The following is a 17,440-nucleotide window of genomic DNA, read 5'->3' on the forward strand; positions in this document are numbered from 1 at the left end:
GTATTGCAAACGTAGTGCAAGTGTGATTTGTTCTTATAAGCAGCCATCCATTATTTATTTTATTTATCAAAAAATTAAAGCATTAGTGTTCCGTTTACTCTTTCTAGAGTCTCTATGTTGATATGGTTGGTAGATGCACATGTAGAGACTTTATTTAAGAAAAGACAACATTTTCTGCCTGGACTTTCATTTAATTCACTGTGATTGTTATTTCAGCCTATTGCATCATTTTTTAAGTGACAATGCCAGTTGTTCCTCTTAAGGTGACACTGTCTTCATGTCAATGGAACATGTGAACACGGCTGACACAAGGACAGTAAAGGAAGAAGATTATAGTGTTCAACATCCTTTCAACATAAAGGTCATTAGAGACGGAGCAGAAAGTTGTATTAAGGAAGGTTGGGAAAGGAAATCGGCTGCGCTCTTTCAAAGGATCCATCCTGACATTTGCCTTAAGTGACTGATGGAAATTGTGGAAGACGTAAATCGGGATGGCCAGATGTGGTTCCGTTGTGCTCCAGAAAGCAAGTCATTTACCTCGCCCATTACGAGGACAGTGTCTTCTGAAAAGGATCAATTGACACACTTAATAGTGAGATGCAACTTGAAAGTAACATAATAGACTGAATCAACAGTCATGGTGAACAAATCTATTTAAAGCAGTTCAGGTGGAAAATGTTGACATATCTACAATATTGCAGGACACAAGTAGCAGAAAACAATGAAGACTTAGTGTTCAACAGTTTCATGAAAATTAAAGGAGTGTAAAGTGTACTTGGATTTCTGCTGTTCAGCTTATAGAAATTATATGTTATGTGAATGTAACTGAAGAAATGGTCTGTGGCAATTGAAAGACGGTGCAACAAGTTGTTAACAAAATTGGACATTCAAATCGTGTGTCTGTCAACTGACATAAGTCTTGATGGAGGTATAATTGTCCAAAACATGTTGCTGGAAGAACAATAAATTTGATTTGTTTCAGTAATTTGTATTTTGGATTGGCAATGTGCACTTGTTGAATGGCTGAGGCATTAGACATCCTCCGCATAGAACTGGGAAACTGCAAATGTGTTAATTTCATAACTGCTTGATACCAGTAGCACATACTCCTCATTTCAGAAGAAAGTCCTTAATTTTACCAATACCTACCTTGGCCCATGTGAATGACCACAATGTGGACTAGTCCATAGTTCCCCCTAAAAGACAAACTCCTTGTCATTTCATTCATTAAATATGGTCTGGCATTTGTTTGATCAGCACAGAAATCACTTGAATTTAAATAGCAGAACAATATTAACACTGCTGGAGTACAGAAAGCATTCTATCACTTCCTTGATTTTCTGTGTTAACAAACAGATACTGAATCATGGTGATTAAGCTTTCTGCATCACCATTGCGCCATAGTACTATTGTCGGTAACTTAATTTTTCTAGTGTAGCTCTGTTACTGGCCTGTTTCTTAGGAAGATCCTGGTCTGTAGCACAACTGGGATTCAGCAGATAAGGGTTTTATTGAATTTGCACACTGCTGGCCATTTAAATTGCAATACCATTAAGACAGTGTGCGAAAAACATGGAACTGGCATAAAGTGTACTTCCTCTTGGATATGCAAACGGTTGGTCAGGTAACAATAACTCCATCTACATTCTGCATGTAAGCAAAGTTTATGTAGTGGATTTTACATTTCTTACTTGAATTTTCGTTGTTAATGAGAAGTTCATGTTAGGTACAGTTCATGTGAGAACTGAGCAAAATTTATTTATTTACACGTCAAGTTCCTTAGGACCAAACTGAGGAGCAAATCCCCAAGGTCATGGAACGTGTCAGTACATGAAATTACAACATAAAAGCAATAACAGATAAAAAGTTTATGAACCCGAAAAAAGTGAGTCCATTAGTTTTAAGTAAATGCAATCAACAATACAACAAGCATCAGCTTAATTTTTCGAAAGCACTGGCAGGTCGATAGACACACAAACATACACACAAAATTCAAGCTTTCGCAACAAACTGTTGCCTCATCAGGAAAGGGGGAAGGAGAGGGAAAGACGGAAGGAAGTGGGTTTTAAGGGTGAGGGTAAGGAGTCATTCCAATCCCAGGAGCGGAAAGACTTACCTTAGGGGGAAAAAAGGACAGGTATACACTCGCGCACACACACACATATCCATCCACACATACAGACACAAGCAGACATATTGGTCTTTAAATATGTCTGCTTGTGTCTGTATGTGTGGATGGATATGTGTGTGTGTGCGCGAGTGTATACCTGTCCTTTTTTCCCCCTAAGGTTAGTTCTTCCGCTCCCGGGATTGGAATGACTCCTTACCCTCACCCTTAAAACCCACTTCCTTCCGTCTTTCCCTCTCCTTCCCCCTTTCCTGATGAGGCAACAGTTTGTTGCGAAAGCTTGAATTTTGTGTGTATGTTTGTGTGTCTATCGACCTGCCAGCGCTTTCGTTTGGTAAGTCACCTCATCTTTGTTTTTATATATAATTTTTCCCATATATATATATATATATATATGGGAAAAATTATATATAAAAACAAAGATGAGGTGACTTACCAAAAAACTTGTTGCCTGAAACACCCATTTCTGAGCCAGAGGTATCCTTTTAGAATGGGAAGAGTTACCCCAAAATATAACACCATATCACATAAGCAAATGAAAATAAACGAAGTAGACTAATTTTCGTGTTGAACGATCACTCACTCCAGATACCGGTTGAATAGTAAAAATTGCAGTATTAAGTCTTTGAACAAGATCCTGAATGTGGGCTTTCCACAACAGCTTACTATCCATCAGGACACCTAGAAATTTGAACTGTTCAGTTTCACTAATCATATGCCCAATCTGCGAAATCAAAACGTCAGGTTTCATTGAGTTGTGTGTTAGAAACTGTAAAAAACTGAGTCTTACTATGATTTAGCGTTAGTTTATTTTCTACAAGCCATGAACTTAGGTCATGTACTGCACTATTTGAAACTGAGTCAATGTTGCACACAACATCCTTTACTACCAAGCTAGTGTCATCAGCAAACAGAAATATTTTGGAGTTACCCGGAATACTAGAGGGCATATCATTTATATAAATAAGGAACAGGAGTGGCCCCAACACTGATCCCTGGGGCACCCCCACTTGACTGTACCCCATTCAGACCCCACATCACAGCCATTATCAACGTTGTGAATAATGATCTTTTGCTGCCTGTTGCTAAAGTAAGAGGTGAACCAATTGTGAGCTACTCCCCAAATTCCGTAATGGTCCAACTTCTGGAGCAATATTTTGTGATCAACACAATCAAATGCCTTAGTTAAATCAAAAAATATGCCAAGCATTATAAACCTTTTGTTTAACCCATCCAGTACCTCACAGAGAATAGAGAATATAGTATTTTCAGTTCCCAGAATGAGATTTCCACTCTGCAGCGGAGTGTGCGCTGACATGAAACTTTCTGGCAGATTAAAACTGTGTGCCGGACCGAGACTCGAACTTGGGACCTTTGACTTTCGCGGGCAAGTGCTCTACCAACTGAGCTACCCAAGCACGACTCACGCCCCCTCCTTACAGCTTTACTTCTGCCAGTATCTCGTCTCCTACCTTCCAAAGTTTACAGAAGCTCTCCTGCGAACCCTGAAGAACCAGCACTCCTGAAAGAATGGATATTGCGGAGACATGGCTTAGCCACAGCCTGGGGGATGTTTCCAGAATGAGATTTTCACTCTGCAGTGGAGTGTGCACTGACAAGAAACTTCCTGGCAGATTAAAACTGTGTGCCGGACCGAGACTCGAACTCGGGACCTTTGCTGTGAGGACGCGGCGTGAGTCGTGCTTGGGTAGCTCAGTTGGTAGAGCACTTGCCCGTGGAAGGCAAAGGTCCCAAGTTCGAGTCTCGGTCCGGCACACAGTTTTAATCTGCCAGGAAGTTTTGTTTTATTTTCAGTTGTTAAACAACTTCTAAAGCCGTACTGTACCTTTGATAGCAAATTGTGTGATATAAAATTATCAATTATCCTTACATACACAGCCTTTTCAATAACTTTTGCAAACACTGATGGCGTAGAAATAGGTCTAAAATTATCTACATTATCCCTTTCTCCCTTTTTATAATGCGGCTTTACTACTGAGTTCTTTAATCATTCACGGAACTGACCATTCCTAAAGGAAAAATTACAAATATGGCTACATACAGGGCTAACATGTGCAGCATAGTACTTTAATATTCTGCTAAACACTCCATCATAACCATGAGAGTCCTTAGTCTTCAGTGATTTTATTATTGACTCAATCTCCCTTTTGTCTGTATCATAGAGGAATATTTCAGACATCAATCTCGGAAAGGCATTTGCCAAGAAAGTTATATGATTCCCTGTAGAAACTAAATTTTTATTTAATTCACCGGCAATGCTCAGAAAATGATTATTAAATACTGAACATATATCTGATTTAACAGTAACAGAAATATTTTTACTGACTTTATATCGTCGGCCTTGTGCTGCTGACCAGACACTTCCTTCACAACTGACCATATGGTTTTAATTTTATCCTGTGAATTAGTTATTCTATTTGCATACTACATACTCTTTGCCTTCCTAATAACATTTTTAAACACCTTACAATACTGTTTGTAGTGGGCTACTGTAGCTTGATTGTGACTACTTCTAACATTTTGATATAATTCCCGCTTTGTTCTACAAGATATCCTTATCCCACTAGTCAGCCACCCGAGCTGCCTAAACTGCTAGTACCCTGTTTAGAACATTCTAATGGAAAGCAACTCTCAAAGAGCATGAGAAATGTGTTATGGAAAGCATTATATTTATCATCTATGCTATCAGCACTATAAACATCCTGTCACTCTTGTTCTTTGACAAGGTTTAAAAAACTCTCTATTGTTGTTGGATTAATTTTCCTACATAGTTTGTAATTAAATATGACGTTTGTTTGAGTAATAAAGCCTTTTAGTGTTAAAATTTGTGCATCATGGTCTGAAAGGCCATTCAACCCTTTTACTGACAGAGTGCCCATCTAGTACTGAAGAATGAATAAAAGTATTGTCTATGGCTGTGCTACTTTCCCCTGCACCCTAATTGCAAAAAACACAGTCTGCATCAGATCATATGAATTTATGAGATCTACCAACGTCCTTTTTCTTGCACCATCATATACAAAATTTATATTGAAGTCACCACATATAACTAATTTCTGGTACTTCCTACAAAGTGAATCAAGAACACTCTCTAGCTTGAGAAGAAATGCTTTGAAGTCCGAGTTAGGGGACCTATAGACAACAACAATTGGAAGTTTAGTTTCACCAAATTCAACAGCCCCTGCGCAACATTCAAATATCTGCTCAGTGCAGTATCATGAGACATCTATGGACTCAAATGGAATACTGTTTTTTACGTACGTAGCCACTCCCCCAATCCACAAGGAGCTCCTTGAAAAACAGTCAGCTAATCTGTATCCTGGTAAAGGAAGGCTCTAAACTATCAAATTATTTAAGTGGTGCTCTAATATACCAATAATTTTAGAGTCAACATTTATAAGCAGTTCACTAACTTTTATCTCTAATACCTCTTATATTCTGATGAAATATGCTCTACTTGGAAACATTACATCCTCAGAAGGTGAGCCCTTAGTTAGAGGGACTTCCTTTAAGCAGGTATACCTATCAACTGATTTCAATCTAAAAAAGGTGCAACTCTAACACCAACTACTACAGGAATTTTTCCATGAGTGATCCCACCACCACCCACTACACTGTCACCTATAAGCTTTGCCAGCCTCCCCTTCCCATACCTATGAGGTGCAGGCCATGCTAGTGAATACCGATCTACTGATAGACTGAACTGGCACCACTGAGATGTGACCTGTGCTCTCAACCATCAGCGCCCTCCTCAACCTCATGTTAACACACGTAACAGCAGCATTAAGGTGACGCCGATCATGACGCTGAAACAGTTGCACGAAATGCAAATGCACATTAGTGCCACCAGTATCAGCAGCTATCTTTACCAGGTCACCACCGACATCATATTCCCTATCCCTATCAACACTGTTCCCTGCTCCACCCACTATCACTACCTGATCCTCCTTCGCAAAATTCCTACATAACTCCCCTATGCTGTCAGTCACTTGAGCCATCCCCCCACTAGGCCTCACAACGCTGGTGACCTGGTACTCACTCCCCAACACTTCCTGCAACTGCTGGGCCACACCTCTACCGTGAGAACTACCTAGCAGCATTCTACCAGAATGTGTTGGAATTCAACAGTGGCAGTATCTTGGTCTCTGAAGACTGCTGTTTCTCATACTGTGGTGTTGCTGCTCATTTTCGCCCTTGTCCCACTGTTATGAACAAACCTAACCTCCATGTCTGTAGCAGTAAACATTTATATCTATCATACAATCTTCATTAATTAAGCAATGGAAACTCCAGGGTGGAATATAACAATATTGTGAGAAGGAAAGTTGCTACTCACCATATAGCGGAGATGCTGAGTCGCAGATAGGCACAACAAAAAGATTTTCACACTTAAAGCTTTCGGCCAATGGCCTTTGTCAACAAAATAGACACACACACACATTCACACAAACACAACTGACAAAGGTCATTGGCCAAAAGCTTTAAGTGTGAAAATCTTTTTGTTGTGCCTATCTGTGACTCAGCATCTTTGGTATATGGTGAGTAGTAACTTTCCTTCTCATAATATTGTTACAAACTTCATTAATTGACACAAAAAATCAAATAACCTTTTATAAACAATTTTAATTCAGTTTTGTAAAGTTTCTTTCATTACACAAAGTCTGTATCTTAAAGGCTGCATTTAAACTGTTTTTCAAACCATTTTATGACTTACATGTTATCTGTCTTTGGAAAAACCTTTGTAACTGAAAACTTTGATTGTTGTAATGGACAAGTGTGAAAACTGCTACAAAATCATCAGGAATTAGTGTGAGAAATGTCACTTATATTGAAGTTAGGATGTTGTAATGTGACTTACATGAGGAAAGGATGCTGTCTACTTCTTGAGATGCAATGATTGTCACTACCACTATACAATACTGGAACAGGAGCAGCTTATCTTGAAGCGTAAAGACAGTTTGGCTGTAACGGAAGAAGAGTAAGCAGTTTTGTCAGCTGCATTAGTAGTATGGCTATATCAGAAGACTGGATTACAGTCACACTTTGCAAATCACTGAAAAGATCCAGATGTTGCAAGTCTGATAGCTCCAGTCTAGTTGTGTCCAATAGCTTCAAATGCTCTGGATACAGAGATGAAAAGGATTCAGACAACCAAAAGAATTTGGAAGCAGTGCTGTGTGCAAGGGCAAGTTATGTGTAGGAAAAGTTTAGAAGACCAAAATGGTATTTTTGTGTGGTAGTAGTCATGGGAGAGGAATCTAAGAACTGGTCCTTATTTCTGTAATGTGACTACCAGGTAACTACTATTTTAAGCCAAGTGCAGGGCTCGGTGGTGTCACCTGTGATTTAAGCTCTTTGGGGACAGGTCCTAGAAAGGATGGTCATATAATAATTGTAGGGGATGCAGGTAACAGATTGGACTGTAACCTAAGTTATACAACTGAGGAGGGCATCAGGTACATTGATTAGCATGCTCCTCAGAATAGTGTGAAGATCATGTCACTCTTTAAGTGATACAGTAAACCCTAGACAAAGCATTCTGTGCGACATATTAATTCAGAGCTTGGAAAACCAATAAGGGGAGAAAGATGGTCACATGTGAGTGTGGCTGATAAATCAGCCCAACTTGTTGTCTCATACACATCTTGGTTTGCATCTGTATCCTACTCATAATAGGCTACTCACTTAGCTAAAGGCCAGAAGCACTTGCTATGAATGCATCAGTATCTGTTTCATCCCAGTGGTTTCCAGTGTGATCACTAGACCTTCTTTAGGTTAAATTCATATTTTTTCCCTGCAAGGATTGTTGGACATCATGCAACAGTTATTGACAATTTGTTTATAAACCCAACAGCCTGGAGTGATTTAGCTGTAAAATGAATAGCCAATGATTTAGCTAATAGAACAGAAGTATTATATCACAGAATTATAAATAATGATTTGATTACAGTGTTTAGGGAGAAATTAAGTGAAAAATGCTGGACAGAAATTTATCAGACAGTGTTAATGTAAGAACATTTCTATTTCTTAAACACTTTACTACACCACTTTGAGTCAAGTGTTCCCCCAAAACAAATAAGATCATAGTCAAACAGAAGCAAGGATAATAGATGGGTAATTCTTTGCATTGAAGTATCTGGTGATTGGAAGAGAGAGCCAACCAAATTCAGAGAACAAGCTGTAGCCCATAATCGAGAAAACATCTAAGCTGTCATTAAAAAAGCAAAACTGATGTAACTTGCTCAAAAAATAAAGCATTCCAAAACAACAAGCAAAAACCATTTGGAAAATTATCAAACAAATAACAAACAACGTTAGTCATCCAAATGAAATCCAGCTTCCTAGGAGATAGCTCAGGTTGAGTCGTTTGCCACCAAATTCAATGATGCCGTCTTCATGGTGGCAGAAAACAATATACCCTCTAATAAACAACCAAATAAAGACACTGCATTAATCACCAACAGGTATTGGTTTAAAAAATATAATGCATAAGGAGATTACAAAATTCATAAGGTCACTAAAAATTAGCAATTTTGCTAGCTGTGGGGTGTATCTAGCAGAATAATTAAATATTCTGCTGATATAATAGGATTATCCTTAAGCTATCTTCATGATCAACAAATGACTCAAGGTGTATTTCCTGACAGACTGAAATATGCTGTGGTAAATCAATATAAAAAATTAGATATAAGCAAACTACCTTTAATTATGGACTTATTAAATTCCTTCCAGCCTTTTCAAAAGTGTTTGAGAAGCTGGGCTATGATTGAGCTCCTCCCATTTCATTCACCTAAGGACAAGAGTGCTGGTTTATTTTGCATATTTCCTGTTGTCTTATGCAGAAATGCCAATGACTGGTAAACAGTTGCTATATGAGGTATTACCCAGAATATCTGAGAATTTCTTTATAAAAGTCAGAAAACTACACTTATGATCTAAGTCCTCCTTCACCTTGAAAGTAGTCACCTTGGGCATGTTTTCAACAATCCCAGCCTTGTTCTCATTGTTGAAAACACTTGAGGAAGCCCACAGGGTGATGGGTATTCAGGACCTGTTGTGGTTTCACTTGGGGGTCTTCAGTCGAATTAAAATACCACCCTTTCAACATAATTTTCATCTTCGAGAACAGATAGAAATCACACAGGGTTAGATCTGGCAAGTATGGAAGGTGTACTGTTGCCATGTTGTTTTTTGCCAAGAATTCCTTCACAAGATGCAAAGTGTGTGCGGGTGCCTTGTCATGGTGCACCAACCAGTCTTTTGTTTTCTACAACTCTGGCCATTTGTGCTGAACATTTTCTCTCAGTCTACTCAAAACCTCACAGTAAAACTGCCCATTGATGATGTGGCCAAGTGGAAAAAGTTTCTTATGCACTATTCCTGAATGTTGAAAAAAATGATCAGCATTGACTCCATGTTGCTGCAAACTTTTTTCGGCCTTAGAGAAGATGGTGTTTTCCATTGTGATAACTGCTGCTTCATTACAGGGTCATAACCCTAGGTCCAAGATTCATCAACTGTTATGACTCTGGATAAGAATTTTGGACACTCTCGAGCTCTTTATTGCACCTTAGTGCATGTTTTGAATTCTGAGGTTTCATTGGTTGATGCTGAGAAGGCAGGGGGCAAACTTTGCTGCAATTCATCTCATGTTCAGTTCATCAGCTAGAATTCATTGACATGTATCATACAACAGCCAAGTCTGTTGCAGCATCATGAATTATCTGCTTTTGGTCTTTGTGAATGACGTCACACACTTTCAGTATCATTTCTGGTAATGTGCATGCTGACAGTCAACCAGAACGTTTGTCATCTGCCACAGATTCTCAACTTTCCTTGAAACACTTGAACTACTGAGATATTCATGCTTGACTCAGTATACTCTCATCAGATGCCTCCATCAGCACATATTGGGTTTCAGCTGCAGTTTTCTTCAACTTGAAAGAGAATTTGATGCAAATACATTGCTCCTTGAAATACCCATTTAAAAATTTCACAGAAACACTGAAACATATTCTGACATGCACCACTACAACTCACAGCTGCATGCACCAAAGATGATACAGCATTGTGCTGCAGTAGCTAAGAAGTGTACATCAAGACCAGTACAGTGATATTCTCAGATATTTTGAGTAGCACCTTGTATAGTATAACCACAGTCTATGGTAAATAATGCAACCTTTTAACAGCTGTAGAGATGCTATCATTCCAAATAGCTGGCACGTAGTAACAGAAGAATGGCATCCTATCAGCTGAAAAATTTATATTTTTAATGCCATTACTTTCATACTTCACAGTCACTAAACAGGACAGTGATTTTTCTAATATGAATAGGAAAATGTTATTAAATTAATAGCCCACCTCCTGCTAATGTTACTACTACTACTACCACCACTACCACTACCACTACGTGATCAGGCCCAGTGGACTGCACACATTTACAAGTTTCCTCCTCCACTGTATTCTGTCCATTGCTGCTATCCGCCATCCGTTCACATCTATTGACACTTGGTTTAAATCTTCATGGAGTCCATCCCTCCAACGCTTCTTGGGTCTCCCTGGTGGTCTCTTTCCTGTAGGTGTGAAATCCAGGGGCTTCCAAGGCCATCTGTGATCCTCCATCCGGGCCACATGGCCGGCCCACTGCATTCATTTGGCTTTGACAGTTTCTGCTATGTTGGTCTGCTGGTACAGTTCCTCAAGCTCTTGGTTGTATCTGCTCCTCCATTTCCCTGTATCTGCATCCAGAACCGGACCAAAGGGCTTCCGAAGCACATTTCTCTAAAAAACAAGGAGCTTATGGAAGTCCTGTTTCCGGATACTCCATGTCTCACAGCCATATAGAACAACAGGCTGGATCAGGGTTTTGTACAGTCGAATCTTGAACTGTCTGGAGAGATATTTGGACTGAAGCAGTTGTGCTAGGCTGTGGTAAGATTGGTTTCCTGCTTGTATTCTGGCATTGTTAACATGTAATAATAAATTCTGAATGCCATGTAATATTAATGGTTGAAAATAGCAGAGTTGTAATCATATCATCAAAAATCTCTTGAAGTTTCTCTTTCCTGGCTGCTACAATTTACAACACCGCAGTAAGTTCCAAAATAAGAACTCATCTGCATTTTGAATGTGCTTCTCCGTTCCATATACACAATACACGATCATTGTGACAGAAACCATTTTATATCCCAGGCAACTGCAGCTGTTGAAAGGCATGACGTTGGGAAGAACACCGCTTACAGCCGTAAAAGTTCTTCCTAACATCATGACAATCATTGTGCAGTGTGTTTATACTTGCCAGCCATTTGTTGTTGCAGCAGTAGTGAAATTGCACAACAACTGTGGGAATTTCATTGTATTGGAGTCTGGTATAGCCAAAGAGGTACCAACTTTTTTCAAAGTACCAGTCTTTAACATAAAATACTAGCTCTCAGTTTAGCTTTCATAAGCTTGAATAGCATTATTCAAATAGTAACAATATGAATAGGATATACTGCTACTCATCATATAGATGAGGTGTTGTGCTGGAGACAGGCACAATGAAAAAGGCCATCTAAAATATTAAAAATTTCAAAGTTCTCCTTCTGCAGTGGGAAACACGCACAAGCACAACTCACACACACATGCCCACTATCTCAGGGTGATGGAGCCCAACTTCCAGTGTTCTCAGCCAGGGGCCATGTGACTGTGAGTTTTGTTTGTGTGAATGTGTGTGTTTTCTGTTGTAGAAAAGCTTTTCTGTTTTAGCAGATTTTTTTCCATTGTGCCTGTCTGTGACTCAATACTGTTTCTGTGTTGTGAGTAGCAGTCTATCCTCTCAATATTGTTATTATACCATCCTGGACTTTCCTTTGCTTGATTATTCACAATAGTGATAGTTTACTGTTAATACAATTTGCAGATTATGTTTTTATGATTTCCTTGCTAGTCATTAATGTTTACCTTGAATCTTTCCACATCCTGAAAGGTTCACCTTATTGATAAGATCTGAACAGGATGAATGACTGAATGTCAAGTGAATATGGAATCTGATGTCTAGTGCCCGAGAGAACAGACATATTGCTCACTTAGCCATTCAGGATTGTATGGCCATATCATGTGCTTCGACTGAGGAAATGGGCTTGTTCACAGCAAGATAAGAAACCACACAGACAGTGTGATGATATCTTGAGCACCACAGTCTGTCAAGATTGCAACAATTGTTGTGGCTTCCCTTGACGTGCTGGCAGAGAGAGGTGCACTAATAGTCATGTGCCCAATGACAACACTGGACACATGAGTGACTCCATTTGTCTTTTTACATGGGTTCTGGTTCTGTGTACAGCATCTGTGTGCGGGTGCTCCGAGGACAATGAACATTACCAGACTGCAATGGTCATTCCCATATGGGCGTTCACAATATGATTAAATTTGGCCCACATAATTGGAAATTAGAAGACCGGGCACTACATTACTTGTGTCTTAAGGCCAGTGGCTGTGCCTTAAGTTTGAGGTCTCTAGTGATGTTATCAGTCAGTAAGATAAAATAAGGCCATATATTGCCTGTGCTGTCCTGGTCTACCTCAATACAGGGGGTGTTTGACTGTTACCCTGGTCCTCATGTTCTCCATATCTTTGACCTTCTGAGAACATCTGATCACAGGTTGTCAAAAGACTGGCATGCCACCACTCACTAACTACTATGATTGGTGAACTGTGTGTGGGTTGCAGCATGAATTGAAAAACCCATTATCTGTTAACCAAGCTCATTTCAACTCAATGCCTAGCCAGATTGCAGCCATTGTTCTCAGGGGTGACAGTTCTGTGTGCTAAAGCTTACATTCATTATACCCCCAAACCAACTGCCCCCAGTAGCTGCGTGGTCAGCGTGACAGAATGTCAATCCTAAGAGCCTGAGTTCGATTCCCGGCTAGGTTGGAGATTTTCTCCGCTCAGGGACTGGGTGTTGTGTTGTCCTAATCATCATTTCATCCCCATCGATGTGCAAATCGCTGAAGTGGCATCAAATTGAAATACTTGCACCTGGCCAACGGTCTACCCAATGGGAGGCCCTAGACACACAACATTTATTTTACCCTCAAATCACCAACAACTTTAATCAAAGCTTGATATTGTGTGTCACTGAAAGATGATGATAATTTCATAATAATGGAGCACAGAATCAGTCTTCCTTTCCTTTCAGGCTGTATTAAAGCAAATCTAGTTTTCGACTAGTAACTAGGCATTATCAATGTAGTATTTCAGAGTTTTAATACATGATCTAGTACGTCAATCCCCTGTTGTTCAGGGTCCTGTCACAGTTCATTCAAGACTTCAGTTATTAGTTACTAGCCAAAATCTAGATCTGCTTTAATAAAGCCTGAAAGGAAAGGATGACTGATTGTGTGCTCCATAATTCTGAAATCATATCACCATCGTTGGTACATTTCACATTCCTAATGGAAGGTAACTTCATGATGATAACTGTCACAAAAAATGTTTTGGTAAAGTTCAAGATTCACTGTACTGTCCTCCTTTGTGGTAATTAGAGATGAATTCTATGTATAAAGAGCTGAAAAATGATGTTAATGAATTTTAAGTGTTGTTGTTGTGGTCTTCAGTCCAGAGACTGGTTTGATGCAGCTCTCTATCCTACTCTATCCTGTGCAAACATCTTCATCTCCCGGTACCTACTGCAACTTACATCCTCTGAATCTGTTTAGTGTATTCATCTCTTGGTCTCCCTCTACGATTTTTACCCTCCACGCTGCCCTCCAATACTGAATTGATGATCCCTTGATGCCTCAGAATATGCTCTACTAACCGATCCCTTCTTCTAGTCAAGTTGTGCCATAAATTTCTCTTCTCTCCAATTCTATTCAATACCTCCTCATTAGTTATGTGATTTACCCATCTAATCTTCAGCATTCTTCTGTAGCACCACATTTCAAAAGTTTGTATTCTCTTCTTGTCCAAACTATTTATTGTCCACATTTCACTCCCATACATGGCTACACTCTATACAAATACTTTCAGAAACAACTTCCTTACATTTCAATCTATACTCGATGTGAACAAATTTCTCTTCTTCAGAATCCCTTTCCTTGCCATTGTCAGTCTACATTTTATATCCTCTCTACTTCGACCATCATCAGTTATTTTGCTCCCCAAATAGAAAAACTAATTTACTACTTTAAGCCTCTTATTTCCTAATGTAATTCCCACAGCATCACCTGATTTAATTTGACTACATTCCATTGTCCTCGTTTTGCTTCTGTTGATGTTCATCTTATATCCTCCTTTCAAGATACTGTCTGTTCCATTCAGCTGCTCTTTTGGGTCCTTTGCTGTCTCTGACAGAATTACAATGTCATTGGCGAACCTCAAAGTTTTTATTTCTTCTCCGTGGATTTTAATTCCTACTCCGAATTTTTCTTTTGTTTCCTTTAATGCTTGCTCAATATACAGAATGAATAACATCGGGGAGAGGCTACAGCCCTGTCTCACTCCCTTCCCAACCACTGCTTCCCTTTCATGCCCCTCGACTCTTATAATTGCCATCTGGTTTCTGTACAAATTGTAAATAGCCTTTCGCTCCCTGTATTTTACCCCTGCCACCTTCAGAATTTGAAAGAGAGTATTCCAGTCAACATTGTCAAAAGCTTTCTCTAAGTCCATAAATGCTAGAAACATAGGTTTGCCTTTCCTTAATGTATTTTCTTAATGTTTGGGAAAACAAAATTTTGGACATGAAGAAACTGTACAAGATGATGAATGGAAAGTTGCTAACAAGACAAACTTATCACAATTCTAAATATATTTTCCAGATGTCAGCAGTCAAGTGATATAAAACAAAATGCTTCAGCAGTCTTAATATTTCAATTTTATCAGATCCTCTACAATGGCACATTTCATTTCAGTAACAGCAAAAACAGTTCATATTACGTTATAGACAGTGCTGCTCATCTTTAATTATGTTCTTGCTCAAAGAACAATTGTGATATACCTCTGTTAATACTATTTATTAATGAATTTGTATTTAAATGGAATGGAATCAATAATAATCATTGATGACTGCGCAACTGTTCACATGGTTCATGGAAATGAATTTCTGAATTTGCTCCTGTGCCAGTTATTGGTAAGGCGTTATCAGTAATATATTCAGAGGACCTATTATTTTGAAGGAATGAGTGGGAGAACACGTCTACTTGCATTTAAAAGAAAATATACTTATTGAACAACAATAATGGGTATTCCTGGATGGAGCAATATGTAAAATAAGGGAAAGGCACCAACTCACTTACAGCGGACTGTTGCATGGAGCACAGAGGCACACACATATCCATGTGCATTCTTTTACTAGGAAAAGAGAAAGAGCTCAAAAGCTAATATGAATGCTGTTTCCTGTTGTGTGTCCCTGAACTCCACACATTGGTTCATTATAGGTTAGTGGTTGCTTTCCCCTTACTTCATGTAAAACTAGTTGAACAACTAAAGGTCTTTCTAATGGCTGCACAGAAAGCAATGTACGTTCTTGCATATGTATTGTATTGTATTGTATATTTACTGGTCCTGTGAATCATACACTGTACAGGGGTACATAATGATATAGGACAAGTCAAATAATTTGCAATAAAATTTAACAGAAAAACTGTTGTATGGTTTTCAGTATATAGCAATATAACTCTAACACGTGGGAATAACGTTTCACAAATACACAAATAAATTTTTCACTCACACATTTCATACTTTTGGCCTTGATTATACAGACGCACACACATATATTACAATGAAATGAACACCCTTAGCTGCCTACAGGCGTTGACATACATCAACGGGGACAGATGAAAATATGTGCCCCGACCGGGACTCGAACCCGGGATCTCCTGCTTACATGACAGATGCTCTATCCATCTGAGCCACCAAGGACACAGAGGATAGTGCAAGATGCAGGGATTTATCTCTGGCACACCTCCTGCGAAACCCACATTCTCAACGTATTGTCCTGCACTACATTCGTAGTGGCCCTGCCCATTATACTCGCGGCGCGTTGCCGATTTCTGTAAGAGTTCGGGCACTGTTTGTGCAGTCACACAGATGAAAAAGATGGTCAAGTGGCCTGTGAGCCTTAAATATATATATACTAAGATGGTATCTGTTCTTTCGGACATGTCCAAAAGAACAGACCATGCAGCTCGTTAGAATGAAATTGCAATGAAATGAACACCGTTAGCTGCTTACAAGCGTTGACATACGTCTACGGGGACAGATGAAAATGTGTGCCCCAACCAGGACTCGAGCCCGGGATCTCCTGCTTACATGGCAGATGCGCTATCCATCTGAGCCACCAAGGACACAGAGGATAGTGCAACTGCAGGGATTTATCTCTGGCACACCTCCAGCGAAACCCAGTACGTATATAGTTAAGGCTCACTGGCCACTTGACCATCTTCTTCTTCTGTGCGAATGCACAAACAGTGCCCAAACTCTTACAGGAATGAGTAATGAGTATAATGTGCGGGGGCACTACGAATGTAGTGCGGGACAATACGTTGAGAATGTGGGTTTCGCGGGAGGCATGCCAGAGATAAATCCCTGCAGTCATGCTATCCTCTGTGTCCTTGGTGGCTCAGATGGATAGAGCGTCTGCCATGTAAGCAGGAGATCCCGGGTTCGAGTCCCGGTCAGGGCACACATTTTCATCTGTCCCCGTTGATGTATGTCAAGGGTGTTCATTTCATTGTAATTTCGTTCTAACGAGCTGCATGGTCACTGATGGTATCTGTTCTTTCGGACATGTCCGAAAGAACAGATATCATCTTAGTATACACACATAAATGTAATAGACCACATATAATACACAGATAAATCTATGTGTACAAATTTCTTATTTTGCCCTTAATTGTGTAAACTATTTAAATTTTTCACATATTTACATTGTAGATAAAAATTCATCAACACTATAGTAGCAATTCTGTAGCAAGTAGTCACTCACTGCAGTTTTGAATTTATGTGTGCCAGTTATTGCCTTAATTTTTTTAGGTAGTGTGTTATACAGTTTTTTTCCTGCTTGCAAGGGTCATTTTTGTTTTAGTGTTGTGTATGAAAACTGCATATGTAAATCTTGATTATTCCTTGTGTTGTATGAATGGATATTTTGTTTTTTTGGAGCAATCTTGCTGTTTTCATCTATGATTTTCCTTATAAACATTTTTCTTTCTAGGATATATAGGCATGGTAATGGGAGAATATGAAGCTTTTTAAATGAGGGTTTGCATGAAGATCGAGGTGCTGAGCCTTCCATGGCTCTTA

The 17,440-nt window shown here is 39.3% G+C and overlaps 1 non-coding gene across 1 annotated transcript; it reads left to right on the forward strand.

Moving 5' to 3' along the window:
- Positions 1–16,746: 16,746 nt before the first annotated feature.
- Positions 16,747–16,820, forward strand: Trnat-ugu. Its single transcript has one exon. It is a non-coding gene; the product is annotated as a tRNA-Thr (tRNA).
- Positions 16,821–17,440: the final 620 nt, after the last annotated feature.

This window comes from Schistocerca piceifrons, chromosome 4, assembly GCF_021461385.2.
Source record: "Schistocerca piceifrons isolate TAMUIC-IGC-003096 chromosome 4, iqSchPice1.1, whole genome shotgun sequence".
NCBI classification, from domain to species: domain Eukaryota; kingdom Metazoa; phylum Arthropoda; class Insecta; order Orthoptera; family Acrididae; genus Schistocerca; species Schistocerca piceifrons.